Below are 12,164 nucleotides of genomic sequence, written 5' to 3' on the forward strand. Positions count from 1 at the left end.
AGAGTCAACATATCTCTCTCTCTCTCTCTCTCTCTCTCTCTCTCTCTCTCCTCTCTCTCTCTCTCTCTCTCTCTCTCTCTCTCTCTCTCTCTCTCTCTCTCTCTCTCCTCTCTCTCTCTCTCTCTCTCTCTCTCTCTCTCTCGCTCTCTTTCTTTCATAGCTAACCGACAGGTCACTGTGATCCTTAATGTAGCAAGCACAAAGTGGTCTCAATCAATAACACTAATCTCATAAAGGATGTCTTGAGGAGATGGGAAATAGTGAGTGTGTGTCAAATAAAATAACATTATATTTGTCAAATACACGTGTTTAGCAGATGTTATAATAATAATATGCCATTTAGCAAAGCTTTTGTCCAAAGCGACTTACAGTCATGTGTGCATACATTTTTACGTATGGGTGGTCCCAGGGATCGGACCCACTTCCCTGGTGTTACAAGCGCCATGCTCTACCAATTGAGCTACAGAGGTGCTTGTGAAATGCTTGTGCTTCAAGCTCCGACAGTGCGTTAATATCTAACAAGTAATATCTAACAATTTCACAACATATACCTAATAAAGACAAAACTAGTAAGGAATGGAATTTAAGAAAATATACATACAGTGGGGAGAGCAAGTATTTGATACACTGCCGATTTTGCAGGATTTCCTACTTACAAAGCATGTAGAGGTCTGCCATTTTTATCATAAGTACACTTAAACTGTGAGAGACGGAATCTAAAATTGTTTGATTTTTAAGTAATTAATTAGCATTTTATTGCATGACATAAGTATTTGATACATCAGAAAAGCAGAACTTAATATTTGGTACAGAAACCTTTGTTTGCAATTACAGAGATCATACGTTTCCTATAGGTCTTGACCAGGTTTGCACAAACTGCAGCAGGGATTTTGGCCCACTCCTCCATACAGACCTTCTCCAGATCCTTCATTTTTCGGGGCTGTCGCTGGGCAATACGGACTTTCAGCTCCCTCCAAAGATTTTCTATTGGGTTCAGGTCTGGAGACTGGCTAGGCCACTCCAGGACCTTGAGATGCTTCTTACGGAGCCACTCCTTAGTTGCCCTGGCTGTGTGTTTTGGGTTGTTGTCATGCTGGAAGACCCAGCCACGACCCGTCTTCAATGCTCTTACTGAGGGAAGGAGGTTGTTGGCCAAGATCTCGCGATACATGGCCCCATCCATCCTCCCCTCAATACGGTGCAGTCGTCCTGTCCCCTTTGCAGAAAAGCATCCCGAAAGAATGATGTTTCCACCTCCATGCTTCATGGTTGGGATGGTGTTCTTGGGGTTGTACTCATCCTTCTTCTTCCTCCAAACACGGCGAGTGGAGTTTAGACCAAAAAGCTCTATTTTTGTCTCATCAGGCCACATGACCTTCTCCCATTCCTCCTCTGGATCATCCAGATGGTCATTGGCAAACTTCAGACGGGCCTGGACATGCGCTGGCTTGAGCAGGGGGACCTTGCGTGCGCTGCAGGATTTTAATCCATGATGGCGTAGTGTGTTACTAATGGTTTTCTTTGAGACTGTGGTCCCAGCTCTCTTCAGGTCATTGACCAGGTCCTGCCATGTAGTTCTGGGCTGATCCCTCACCTTCCTCATGATCATTGATGCCCCACGAGTTGAGATCTTGCATGGAGCCCCAGACCGAGGGTGATTGACCGTCATCTTGAACTTCTTCCATTTTCTAATAATTGCGCCAACAGTTGTTACCTTCTCACCAAGCTGCTTGCCTATTGTCCTGTAGCCCATCCCAGCCTTGTGCATGTCTACAATTTTATCCCTGATGTCCTTACACAGCTCTCTGGTCTTGGTCATTGTGGAGAGGTTGGAGTCTGTTTGATTGAGTGTGTGGACAGGTGTCTTTTATACAGGTAACGAGTTCAAACAGGTGCAGTTAATACAGGTAATGAGTGGAGAACAGGAGGGCTTCTTAAAGAAAAACTAACAGGTCTGTGAGAGCCGGAATTCTTACTGGTTGGTAGGTGATCAAATACTTATGTCATGCAATAAAATACAAATTAATTACTTAAAAATCATACAATGTGATTTTCTGGATTTTTGTTTTAGATTCCGTCTCTCACAGTTGAAGTGTACCTATGATAAAAATCACAGACCTCTACATGCTTTGTAAGTAGGAAAACCTGCAAAATCGGCAGTGTATCAAATACTTGTTCTCCCCACTGTATATGGACAAGCAATCACAGAGCGGCATGGACTAAGATACAGTAGAATATCATAGAATAGAATGCAGTATATACATATGAGATGAGTAGTGCAAGATATGTAAACATTATTCAAGTGACTGTAAACATTATTAAAGTGTTCAATTTCTTAAAGTGGCCAGTGATTTAAATAGGCAGCAGCATCCTCTAATGTGCAATTGATGGCTATTTCATAGTCTGATGGCATTGAGATAGAAGCTGTTTTTCATTCTCTCGGTCCCAGCTTTGATGCACCTGTAGTATGATAGCGGGGTAAACAGGCAGTGGCTCGGGTGGTTGATGTCCTTGATGATCTTTTTGACCTTCCTGTGACATCGGCTGCTGTATGTGTCTTGGAGGGCAGGTAGTTTGCCCCCGATAATGTGTTCGGCAGACCACGCCACCCTCTGGAGAGCCCTGCGGTTGCGGGCGGTGCAGTTGCCGTACCAGGTGGTGATACAGCCCGACAGGATGCTCTCAATTGTGCATCTGTAAAAGTTTGTGTGGGTTTTAGGTGCCAAGCTGAATTTCTTTAGCCTCCTGAGATTGAAGAGGCTCTGTTGCGCCTTCTTCCCACACTGTCTGCGTGGGTGGACCATTTCAGTTTGTCGGTGATGTGTACGCCAAGGAACCTGAAGCTTTCCACCTTCTCCACTGCGGCCCCGTCGATATGGATAGGGGGGTGCACCCACTGCTGTTTCCTGAAGTCCACGATCATCTCCTTTGTTTTGTTGACGTTGAGTGAGAGGTTATTTTCCTGGCACCACATTCCCAGTGCCCTCACCTCCTCCCTGTAGGCGGTCTCGTCAATGTTGGTAATCAAGCCTACTACTGTTGTGTCATCTGCAAACTTGATGATTGAGTTGGAGGCGTGCTTGGCCACGCAGTCATGGGTGAACAGGGAGTACAGGAGGGGGCTTGGCACGCACCCTTGTGGATCAGCGAAGTGGAGATGTTGTTTCTTACCTCCACCACCTGGGGTCAGCCCGTCAGGAAGTCCAGGACCCAGTTGCACAGGGCGGGGTTCAGACCCAGGGCCTCGAGCTTGATGATGAGCTTGGAGAGTACTATGGTGTTGAATGCTGAGCTATAGTCAATGAACAGCATTCTTACATAGGTATTCCTCTTGTCCAGATGGGATAGGGCAGTGTGCAGTGTGATGGTGATTGCATCGTCTGCGGATCTATTGGGGCGGTAAACAAATTGAAGTGGGTCTAGGGTGACAGTTAGGGTAGAGGTGATATGATCCTTGACTAGTCTCTCAAAGCACTTTATGATGACAGAGGTGAGTGCTACAGGGCGATAGTCATTTAGTTCAGTTACCTTTGCTTTCTTGGGTACAGGAACAATGGTGGCCATCTTGAAGCATGTGGGAACAGCAGACTGGGAAAGGGAGAGATTGAATATGTCCATAAACACACCAGCAAGCTGGTCTGCGCATGCTCTGAGGACGTGGCTAGGAATGCCGTCTGGGCCGGCAGCCTTGCGGGGGTTAACATGCTTAAATGTCTTAATCACCTCAGCCACGGAGAAGAAGAGGCCACAGTCCTTGGTAGTGGGCCTCATCAGTGGCACTGTGTTATCCTCAAAGCTGGCGAAGAAGGTGTTTAGCTTGTCTGGAATTGAGACGTCGGTGTCGGCGACGTGGCTGGTTTTCCTTTTGTAGTCCGTGATTGTCTGTAGACCCTGTCACATACGTCTCGTGTCTGAGCCATTGAATTGCGACTCCACTTTGTGTCTATACTGATGTTTTGCCAGTTTAATTGCCTTGCGGAGTGAGTAGCTACACTATTTGTATTCTGCCAAATTTCCAGTCACCTTGCCATGGTTGAATGCGGTGGTTCGCGCTTTCAGATTGGTGCGAATGCTGCCATCTATCCATGGTTTCTGGTTAGGGTAGGTTTTAATAGTCACTGTGGGCACAACATCACCTATACACTTCCTGATAAACTCAGTCACCGTTTCAGTGTATTCATCTAAATTATTTTCGGAAGCTACTCGGAACATATCCCAGTCCGCGTGATCAAAACAATCTTGAAGCGTGTATTCCGATTGGTCAGACCAGCGTTGAATAGTCCTTAGCACGGGTATTTCCTGTTTGAGTTTCTGCCTATAGGAAGGGAGAAGCAAAATGGAGTCATGGTCAGATTTGCCGAAAGGAGGGCGAGGGAGGGCCTTATAACAATCCCGGAAGTTCGAATTGCAATGGTCGAGGGTTTTGGCAGCGCGAGTACAACAGTCGATATGTTGGTAGAACTTCGGCAGCCTAGTCCTCAAATTTGCTTTGTTAAAATCCCCGGCTACAATAAATGCAGCCTCAGGATATGTGGTTTCCAGTTTGCATAAAGTGCAGTGAAGTTCTTTGAGGGCCGTCGTGGTATCGGCTTGTGTGTGATGGGTGCAGTGTTAATTTCGTCAACAATAACTACAATGAAAAATTCTCATCAGCTACCTATTTTTCCTATCGAAACCTAATGACGATAACGAGACGAGATGCCTTGAAAAAAACAGTAACTATTACCAATTACATTTAATTTTAGCTGACGAAAATGTGTCAAGACGATGATTCCACGTGAGAGTAATGGACATTAAATTTGACATGGAGCTCATTTTCATCAGTTTTGTCCAATCATACGCATGCATCCCTTTGCAGAATATATAATGCAATCCTCTCATTTGCCGATAACTTCTTTCTGTTGCGCAGGCTAATTGAGTTGATCTGGCTCTCCCACACAGATTCCCAGTCACTTATCTCGGTCTCTCTTTTGAACTGATGCGCAGCCAGGACACTTCAATTGTAACAAACTAACCTCAGTTAGAAACAACAATGTCTTTGATAATCTTTGCTTTCATATAGGTAATTTTTGCTCTGATCACATCAGAAGCTCTATTTTGCCATGTGTGCTGTCTTTTGTTTGGCCCTCTTGCTGTTAGCAATAGCAAGTTGTTGTTGCTTTTTTCCAATTGGAAAAACAAATGCTTTTTGCTGAACATTAGGAGTATAATACTTCTGGCATTGTTGGAAAGCTAATATTCTCCCCCTTTCAAGGAAATCACTGTTATTTACCCCCCTCTGACAGTTATGATGGGGAGAAAATCAGAGCTAAATGGTTTAACCTGCAGGCTTTGTATCCTATAGCCTATGGTTAATTATGGATGGCATTGGTTAACATGTTTCCAGCTAAGGTATACTAGGTGATAGCAGGCCTAGGCTATCTGAATGAGCATCTGATGCAAGAATGCAAACAATGTACTGACTAAAACGTGACTAAAACTAGACTAAAATTGTCCAGTGTTTTCGTCAACTGATAATAACTCAAATTAACGAAGGATGAAATTACTAAAATGTGACTAAGACTAAAATATATTTTAAGACTAAAACTAAATCTAAAATAGCTGCCAAAATGAACACTGGATGGGTGCAAGCCTGCTGTACCTGTTAAATACACATCACCATCTCCCAAATGTCACCCTGACACACAGACCCTGACACACACACACATACACGTGCAAGTCTGTAACATGTCAGAGTAACTTCTGAAGAGGTTCATAGTGTCCTCCACTAAACTTGATCATTATTTCTCTCTTTTGTTCTTCCTTTTATCTGAAATCCCCTTCATTCCTTCTATAACACCTAATCTCTCCGTTATTACTGGGTATTCCTGTCTGCTTCTTGGATATACTGTACATGTATTTTAGTCTTTGTGATAGAGGGAGAGAGTTTTTCTTCCTTATGGTTGAGCTCCCTTCATCTCTCTTTGTCTCTCTCATTCACGCCTCTCTCTCTCTCTTTCTGTCCCCCATGTCTCTCTCTCTCCCCTCTCCATCCTCTCCCCATCTCTCCCTCACCATATCAATTCAATTCAATTCAAAGGGCTTTATTGTCATGGGAAACATATGTTTACATTGCTAAAGCACGTGAAATAGACAAGAAATGAAAGGGAAATAAGCAAGGGAAATAAACAATAAAAAATTAACAGTAAACTTTACACTCACAGAAATGTTAAAAGAATATAGACATTTCAAATGTTATATTATTGGCAATGTTGTGACAATGTGCAAATAGTTGAAGTATGAAAGGGAAAATAAATAAACAGATAAATATAGGTTTTATTTACAATGGGGTTTGTGCTCCACTGGTTGCCCTTTTCTCGTGGCAACAGGTCACACATCTTGCTGCTGTGGTGGTACACTGTGATATTTCACCTAATAGAGGGAGTTTATCAAGATTGGATTTGTTTTCAAATTCTTTGTGGATCTGTGTAATCTGAGGGAAATATGTGCCTCTGATATGTTCATACAGTTGGCAGGGGTTTAGGAAGTGCATCTCGGTTTCCACCTCATTTTGTGGGCAGTGGGCACATAGCCTGTCTTATCTTGAGAGCCAGGTTTGCCGATGGCAGCCTCTCTCGATAGCAAGGCCATGCTCACTGAGTCTGTACATAGTCAAAGCTTTCCTTAAGTTTGGGTCAGGTATTCTGCCACTGTGTACTCTTTGTTCAGGGCCAAATAACATTCCAGTTTGCTCTGGTTTTGTGTTGATTCTTTCCAATGGGTCAAGTAATTATCTTTTTGTTTTCTCATGATTAGGTTGGGTCTAATTGTGTTTCTGTCCTGGGGCTCTGTGGGGTCTGTTTGTGTTTGTGAGCAGAGTCCCCGTACCAGCTGGCAGAGGACTCTTCTCCAGGTCCATCTCTCTGTAGGTGAGGGCTTTGTTATGGAAGGTTTGAGAATCACTTATTTTTAGGTGGATGTAGAATGTAATTTCTCTTTTCTGGATTTTGATAATTAGCAGGAATCGTCCTAATTCTGCTCAAATAATTCATGCATTATTTGGTGTTTTATATTGTACACGGAGGATGTTTTTGCAGAATTCTGCATGCAGAGTCTCAATTTGGTGTTTGTCCCATTTTGTGAATTCTTGGTTGGTGAATGGACCGCAGACCTCACAACCATAAAGGGCAATGGGTTCTATAACTGATTCAAGTATTTTAAGCCAGATCCTAATTGGGATGTCAAATGTTATGTTCCTTTTGATGGTGTAGAAGGCCCTTCTTGCCTTGTTTCTCAGATCATCCACAGCTTTGTGGAAGTTACCTATGCTGCTGATGTTTAGGCAGAGGTAGGTATAGTTTTTTGTGTGCTCTATGGCAGTGTCTATGTGGAATTTGTATTTATGGTCCTGGCAACTGGACCTTTTTTGGAACACCATTATTTTTTGTCTTACTGAGATTAATTGTTAGGGCCCAAGTCTGACATAATCTGTGCAGAAGATCTAGGTGCATATCACTCTCTGTCTCTCCCACTCTCTCTCCCTCTCTCTCTCCCTCTCTCGCTCTCTCTCTCTGAGGATAAAGGGATTACCGAGTACATTCCTGCCAGATAATGAGAGAGGACACACACACACACTGGTCACATGACCTCTCAAAATTTTCCACTACCCCTGACGGAGTAAACACCATTGTGCTCTCAGAAGTCCTGCCAGGACACACTTAAACGCTCACACACACAATCCATGCACACACACACACTCACGCACACACTCACACACACACTCTCTCTCTCATGCATGCAGAAACACATACACACACACACTTCACACCCTGTCTAAAGTAATAACATTGTACGCAGACACACACACACATTTCCCCCTGGTGTCTAATGGTGGAATGTTAGTCTTTGATGATAGACTAGGTTTTCCTCTTAAAACCGTGTAATGCTGACTAGCTAATGGTTACTGCCAGATTAACTAAGTATGTTATTACTTATAACTAAGTGTCTTATTGTTAGCTCATTGTTATAAACAACGTAATGCTAATAACATATTTAAACACTCCAGTCACGCTGAGTTGACGGACAACTGAAAGAAAGGATGCAGAGAACGGCTGGTTGATTGGATGAACAGTGAATGGATATGGATGGTGGGATAATAGACAGATCTGTATGCAGCCAGTCTCTACTCTGTACCACCACAGTTGTTTTGATGGAGGTCCATTGTAGAATCTAATCTGTTGTTGGCAGAGCTGTAATTGAATGATGCCTGATCGGTGTGTGTGTGCCGTTTGTGTTGTACTGGTGTGTGTAAAGAGGGGTGTGACTGTATGAAGAGCAGTGGGTGTAGGGAGACATGGGATACAAAGTGGTGTGTTGCTTGGGGGAGGGGGGTGATTGGGTGTATGGTCGACAGTTAGGTTAGCATCACAAAGGGGTGCCAGCCCCCCGGTGAAGTTGGGTTGTCTGGCGCTGGGGTGTCTGTTTCTGTACGTCTGAGTCTGTGTGTTGGTGTCCGGCGTTGGTGGTTGGTCAGACTGATTGTGATGGTAATATACTAGCCATTGGCTGCTTGTCTGAGCGCCAGGCCAATTTGCATGACTTTTGTAGAGTTTGGCTCTGAATAAACTGTTTGCTCTGTATGTTAATCATCATTCTCAATCACTCCGTTTGTGTGTGTGTGTGTGTGTGTGTGTGTGTGTGTGTGTGTGTGTGTGTGTGTGTGTGTGTGTGCTGTGCATTTGCTCATATGTGCGTGTGTGTGCATGTATATTCATGCTTGTCTGGGTTTTCAGTCTCTTGTGTATGTCTGTTTGTTTATCCCTGTGAAGATATGTACAGTGGGGTCTGAAATAATTGACACCCTTGATAAAGACTGAGATGGCCACTGCAAAATGTTGATTTTGTGTCCAATTAACCATTTCGTTGTGGATTTTGATGTGTGCTTGGAGTTATTGTCTTACTGGAAGATCCACTTGCGGCCAAGTTTCAGCCTCCTGGCAGAAGCAACCAGGTGTTTGGCTAAAATATCCTGGTACTGGGTAAAGTTCATGATGCCATTGACCTTAACAATGGCCCCAGGGGCCTCCCAAGTGGCGCAGTGGTCTAAGGCACTGCATCACAGTGCTAGAGGTGTCACTACAGACCAGGGTTTGATCCCAGGCTGTGTCGCAGCCGGTCGCGACCGGGAGACCCATGAGACGGCGCACAATTGGCCCAGCGTCGGCCAGGTTAGGGGAGGGTTCGGCCGGCCGGGATGTCCTTGTCCCATCGTGCTCTAGGGCCGGGCGCATGCACGCTGACTCATGTCAGCAGTTGTATAGCGTTTCCTCCGAAACATTGGTGTGGCTGGCTTCCGGGTTAAGCGAGCAGTGCGTCAAGAAGCTTGGCAGGGTCGTGTTTTGGAGGACGCATGGCTCTCGACCTTCGCCTCTCCCGAGTCCATACGGGAGTTGCAGCGATGGGACAAGACTGTAACTACGAAATGGGGAGAAAAAGGGGTAAAAAGTATAAAAACTAAAAAAAAATATGGCACCAGGACCAGTGGAAGCCAAATATCCCCATAACATAAAGGATCCACCAGCATATTTTACAGTAGGTATGGGGTTCTTTCTGCTCGTCCTCATTTCGACCCCAAACCCACCCCTGGTGTCCTGTTTGGAACCCAGGAAGAGTAGCTGCTAATGGGGATCCCAATAAATACTAATACTGGTGTGTGTGGCTAAAGAGCTCTATTTTCATGTCATCCAACAAATGTAAACGTCTGGAGTTTGATAAATGGCATTGCAACTTCGATAGGAACCGGTGCTTTGGTCAGATTACACAAAAATAGAGCTATTTGGCCACGCACACCAATGGTGGGTTTGGGGTCGAAATGAGAATGCATAAGCAGAAAAGAACCCCATACATACTATAAAATATAGTGGTGGATCCTTTATGTTATGGGGATATTTTGCTTCCACTGGTCTTGGGGATCTTGTTAAGGTCAATGGCATCATTAACTTTACCCAGTACCAGGACTTTTTGGCCAAAAACCTGGTTGCCTCTGCCAGGAGGCTGAAACTTGGCCGCTAGTAGATCTTCCAGCAAGACAACCCCAAGCACACATCAAAATCCACAAAGAAAAGGTTAATTGGCCACAAAATCAAGTATTTAGTTGGACAGTGAAGCTAAAACGTTTAATTTGGCTCTATACTCCAGTATTTGGGATTTGAGATCAAATGTTTTATATAATGTGACAGCACAGAATGTCACCTTTTATTTTAGGGTATTTTCATACATATCTGTTTTACCGTTTAGAAATGAATGGACTTTATTTATCTAGTCCCCCCATTTGAAAGTATTTGGACAAATTCACTTGGAAAAGACAGAATAAAGTCTGCAGTAACCTAGGAGACTTTAGGACCTGATTTGGAAGCTCCTCTATTCCTGTTACTTGTTGCTTTTTGAGCATGTTTTGTGCCTGTTTAGCCATGTGTGTGTGTGTGTGTGTGTGTGTGTGTGTGTGTGTGTGTGTGTGTGTGTGTGTGTGTGTATGTGTGCATGCGTGCAGCCGTGCATGTTTTTGTGTGTCTTTGTCTTTGCGCACGTGTGTGTTTATACTCCAAGGCCATGTTCACTTAAACATAGAAAGAGGAGCTGCCTATCACAGAGTCCATTCACCCTGGCCTGTGCCATTCATTTATCTCTCTCTCTCTCTCTCTCTCTCTCTCTCTCTCTCTCTCTCTCTCTCTCTCTCTCTCTCTCTCTCTCTCTCTCTCTCTCTCTCTCTCTCTCTCTCATTATTCAATTTCTTTATTGCTCTGAATATAAATGTTATTTTGCCTATTTCTCTTTTCTGTCTGGATATCATATAGATGGTGGACAATCTAATCCTGCTATTGACTGAATGTCTGTCTCTTACCACCTGAATACTGTTGTGAATGGAGTTTGGCCGTTTTAAATGGTGTACATTGTGAAATAAAATAAGCATGTTTTTTTCAAATATCTTGTTGATTGATGACCAATCAAGGGCATTGTGCATGACTACAACAGAAGAACCATATGCTTGGGTTGTTTGCTTAAGAATGTTTCCCAGTAAATATTTAGCTATCCTTCTGATCATGCATGCAGATTAATTTTATTTTTTACATATATGAGTTATTTGAGACGACTATGATAAGCAGTTGTCTAGCTGCACCCCTAGTAGTTTGGTTTCTGCCACTTCCTCAATTTGTACTCCCCCATACTTAATTGCATCCCATGCTGTGTTGGCCTTTTCCTGGTGGAACAGACCAACATAACCTTGGTTTTCTTGGTGTTTAAAACAAGTTTGTACCGGCAAACCCACTCCCTGTTATTTCCCAGATCTACCTGTAGAGCTTGCTGTACCTGTTGAAACGATTGTCTTGCTGTATAAATTGTAGTATAATCTGCAAATATAGTAGCTTGAGTTTCAGATAAGGCATAAGGAAGGTGGTTGGTATATATTAAGTAAAGAAGTGGCCCAAGGCAGCTGCCCTGTGGTATTCCACAGTTTAAAGCATGAGGGGAAGAAAACAACCCATTGATATAGGTGGACTGTTTCCTGTCAGTTAGATATGACTGTACCCAATTCAATGCTGCCTCCGTAAACCCATAATGCAATAATTTTGTCTAAATTATTTAATGGTCCATTAAATCAAATGCTGCACTAAAATCTAAAAATTGTACATCCACAAACCTGCCATTATCCATAGCATTGAGCCACTGGTCAGTCATGTCAACCAATGCAGTGGTAGTGGAATGTTTTTTGCGATAAGCATGCTGATTGGCTGTGATCAGATCATTATTTTCCATGTACTCAATATGTGTCTACTTACAATACCCTCCAATATCTTACTGAGTGAAGGGAGTAGACTAATTGGTCGACTGTTGGCAGGAGTAATGGGTTCTTTGCTGTCTTTCGGGATTGAACACAGTTTAGCATGCTTCCATACATTTGGAAAGGTCCCCTTTTCCAGTGACCAATTAAATATGTATTTCAGTGGAGCTGCAATCTGGGGAGCAGCATAGCAAAGTAAAAAATTATCCATAAGATCATAACCTGTAGATTTACCATTGGGTAATGACTTCAATAGGTTTAATACCTCTTCTACTGACACCATTTGTAAACTAAAAGAGTAATAATATGATCATCAATCCATTGAACAATAGCTTGTTTGGAAGAA

General features: G+C 43.4%; 1 protein-coding gene across 1 annotated transcript in view; it reads left to right on the forward strand.

Annotated features, from left to right (window-relative positions):
- The window catches only part of myo16 (myosin XVI), a gene marked incomplete at both ends in the record, with an annotated part of 152,201 nt that overhangs the window by 118,011 nt on the left and 22,026 nt on the right, over window positions 1–12,164 (forward strand). The gene's annotated exons all lie outside the window — the stretch shown is intronic.

Source organism: Coregonus lavaretus (assembly GCF_964263955.1).
Source record: "Coregonus lavaretus genome assembly, chromosome: 5".
Taxonomy (NCBI): domain Eukaryota; kingdom Metazoa; phylum Chordata; class Actinopteri; order Salmoniformes; family Salmonidae; genus Coregonus; species Coregonus lavaretus.